Source organism: Helianthus annuus, chromosome 12 (assembly GCF_002127325.2).
Source record: "Helianthus annuus cultivar XRQ/B chromosome 12, HanXRQr2.0-SUNRISE, whole genome shotgun sequence".
Classification (NCBI taxonomy): domain Eukaryota; kingdom Viridiplantae; phylum Streptophyta; class Magnoliopsida; order Asterales; family Asteraceae; genus Helianthus; species Helianthus annuus.
The window spans coordinates 116,336,793-116,341,008 of NC_035444.2; positions in this window are offsets into that span (position 1 = coordinate 116,336,793).

Consider the following 4,216-nt stretch of genomic DNA (forward strand, 5'->3'; position numbering starts at 1 on the left):
AGTACATCAGTAGGCTGTCACAACATGCTAAAGATTTGAAATGTTAAAATGTGATAAACAATTTTATTCTAGATGTGTCAGTAGATTTTTCACAAAATTGTTACACATTTAGTAATTTGTGATTAGGGGTGGCAAAATGGGTGGGTTGGGTAGGTTTGGGTAATGGGTTAAGATGGGCATGGGTTAGGATGGGTTTGGGTTAGAATGGGTTTATTAAGAAGGGAAATTGGCCTGTAATAATCCCACCTAGACCTTATTGGCCATTAATAATCCCATCTCAAAATATTCCCCCCACCAGTCCCACCTTTCACCTATTTTTCCTACAATGGTCCCCTGTTAAAAAAACTTAACGGAGTTAAGCTTTTTTCCAAATTACATACAGATTTTTAGGGCTTTTGATTAGAACGACGATACGAGTCCATTGATGTAAAAATTGTCTCGAAACGGTGCTCCAAACGATGAAACGACGCTTCTATTCAGGTGTTTAAATTTCCAATTAACCAAAATCAAGTCACTTGGAGCACCATTTCGAAGTAAGTTTTACATCGATGGACTCGTATCATCGTTCTAATCAAAAGCCCTAAAAAATCTATTTGTAATTTGGAAAAAAGCTTAACTCCGTTAAGTTTTTTTAACGGGGGACCATTGTAGGAAAAATAGGTGAAAGGTGGGATTGGTGGGGGGAATATTATGAGGTGGGATTATTAATGGCCAATAAGGTCTAGGTGAGATTATTAGAGGCCAATTCCCCTATTAAGAAATGGGTTAGGATGGGTTTAGGTCAAGATGGACTTGGGCATTAAGCTAAAAATATAAATAAATAAACAAATAAAAAATAAAAAAAATTAAAAAATCAAAAAAATATAAAAAAATGTAAAAAATATAAAAAATTCAAAAAATAAAAAAAAGTAAAAAAAATTAAAAAAAAATCAAAAAAATTAAAAAAAGGTTCAGTGCTACATAAACACTTTGTTGGAATTTGAAAACGAAATATGTATCCTGTGAAACCACTGTGAAAAGTTGTTATACGACATGCATAAATTGTCTAATGGATCTTACACTTGGAGAACCTGCAGCATTGTAATGTTGTTACTAGAAGTGATATTGTTTGCTTAAAAGAACCTTAGATACTAATTATATGTTCAAATCTTAAATATAGTAATATACTGTATCCACTTTGTGCATAAACAGACAACAGTACAATTTGGAGATGAAATGGTAATAGAAAACTAAATAGTGTCAATGAAATTTGTGTTAGAAATATGACCATTGGTTAACACTGTACAGATTATTTATTCCAATCATGGTGTCATTCTGTTGTTACTAGACAACAATACATGCTGTTACTAGAAGTTCATATTCCCTCTTTCAAGACGAGTAATGACAGACCCCGTAACCATTGAAAACGGGCAAACATTCGAACGTGCAGCCATTCAAAACTGGTTCAACGAGGGTAAAGAAAGCAACAGGAAACTGGTTTGCCCTGTGACATTAAAAGAACTAAAAACAACTAATATGAAGACCAAATAAACTTATAAATAGTCAACTGCAAGTACCCAAATAAACAAGCTGCAAGTAGCTAAATAAACAGTCAACTAGACATCAACTTTACCTAAAAAAAAAAACTAGAGACAAAACCTAAATTGATCATCAAAAACCCAAAAAAGCAGCAAAAAATCTAAATTTGACTCACCCCCTTCAATATTTGAATACTAAAACCCTAAATTCTTAATCAAAACATTGAATTTCATCAAACCCATAAAACAATTTCAATAACTTACTAAAAGCAATATTGTAAAGCAACAAGATACCATGACCAGTAAAGATTTTGTGAAGCAAGAAGCTAACTGAGAATAAATCAATATAACTGCAATAAAAAAGGTCAAACCTTTGAAAAGTGATTGGATGATCACAACAGTGAGTGGAAGCAGCTACGAAGGTAGACAGAAAAGAAAAAGGAGGGGTGCGAGCTACGAAGGTAGACGAAGATTTGATTAGTGGTGAAAACAGGATCTGATGATGAGGTTTGACACCGTTCCCATTGAAGTCTGATGCGTGTATTAGGTGTAGAGAGTAAAAACCCATCTTGATCCATGTTAAAATTTAAATGGGTATTTTAAAACCCATTCTAACCCATTTTGACTAAATTCTCAGCCCATTCTAACTTATTTCCTTTTTTAAAAAGGCCCAAAATAACCCAAAATATCATGGTTGGGTTTTTGTTGCCACCTCTAGTTGTGATAAGATATAAACATAAATTTTTAAACTTGCTTATTCTGTGGGTTAACACAAACTTGGATATATAGGTAACCCCTGAAATCTCGTTTGAAAGGTTCTGTATTCTGATATACTAGGTCTTTATACTCTATGATATCTGGGGTATTATCCCTGGACTTCTGCTGAATGGAAGTTCTGACCTAGTCCTCGGATAATACTTGCTGCATTTTCTTGAAACATAGCAAAAAGCCCTCAGCTGATTAGACAATAAAATTGATAATCTGCTGTTGAATGCTAAAAGATCCTCTAAAGGGGACACACTGAAAAGTCGAAGCTGATATCTCTCTGCGCATACGGAAGTATCGACCTGAGATCCCTCGGCCTTCGCATACCCCTTAAATTGTATACAGATATCATTTGTAGTATACTCACCTGTAAGACTGAATATTAGTATCTGGATACAGGAGTATATTCAAGTAGTGAGACACACGAATAAGTCAGTATCTAAGACATTAACATCGTATCTCGGATCAATTGAACTTTGTGTGAGAATTTCAGTGGATCGATATACTGATAATCTAGGTGAATTGTTTTGAACTGAAATGTAATCAAGCTTAATGATGTTAGTGACATGTCTCATAAACTGATATGATCCTCTTATACGAACTCACAAAAAATATTGTCTGTAAATATTTCTTTACTGAATTACATTTTCTTTATTTCAAAATCCAAAAAGATTTTCAGTGTGTTTTAGCATAAAGTTTAAAAAATTCAAAAAGATTGTTGACAACTGGTATTGAAAAGCAGATTTTCAAAACTCCGAGTGCTAAACATGATGAGCAATATTTGAGGGGGAGTGTATGTTTGGAATTAAATATTTTCATAATCTAACCTTTCAGGTCGTTCATCAACACTGTTACTGATAAAGTTTTAGTTTGGTTTGAGAGAAAGTTTGTTTTAGTGCATACACTTTTATTCTAAATTGTAAAACTTATGTTTTGGGTAGAGAATTTGCAGGTGATCCAGGTTGTGTTGCTTGAATCTGTAATAAGCCAGACAACGATCCTAAAGCTGATGATGCTGATGAACTGAAGAAATGCCAGCATATCGCAAGGGGGAGTCTGAAGACCTGCAAGAAAAGATTGAGAGAGAAAAGCCCAGAGACTGATCAAGACTGAAGATGTGAAGACACAGCATAGTCGTGACTCAATGAACGACTCCATCAACATCTGAGGGGGAGTCTGTTGGTGCACTACATCTGTTGATTTCGTCTTGGATCATGTTATACATTGTATTGTATAGATTAGGGCGTGTTTTACGAGAAAATAGGATGGCATATAGGTTTTAACTGGTAGGTCCACTTATTCGGACATAGGAGGTCCGCTTATGTGTCAGGTCCGCTTATACGGACATAGGAGGTCTGCTTTTGTGTCAGGTCCGCTTATACGGACATGTCCGTATGATGGGACCTACCTACACTATATATACCACATAAGTGGATCTCATTTGTAACCTTCTGATTTCCAACCGAGGTGTTGCCGGTGTGAGAATTAAATGTAAACGCTGTTATATCAATCAACAAAGTGATTTAAGAGAATATCTAGTTGTTTCTACGTCAGGTACTTGTTTTCCGCACCTGTATCTGATCAAAACTCCTTTGATAGACTCATTCGGGTCAAATCACGATCCTACACCAGGTGAGGACCAGTGTAGGCACGCTTAGCCAGCAGTGCATGGGTAACCGGTGCCGCTACTTGGCGGTGTTGAGGCTGCGGTTGAGCTGGGATAGCTTGTAGTGGAGCGGCAGCTATGACAGCACAATTCTTGCTACTGTTGTTTTTGTTGTTGTTCTTTCTCTTGCGGCAGGAGGACTTTGAAGACTGCGGTGCGGCGGCGGTTTCAACGGTGGGACCAGCTGTAACTTGGTGGAGATTCTTAGAGGTCTTATCAAAGTAACCAGCCTTAACTCGCTTGTCGTTGATCTCAGCAGTGAGTAGGA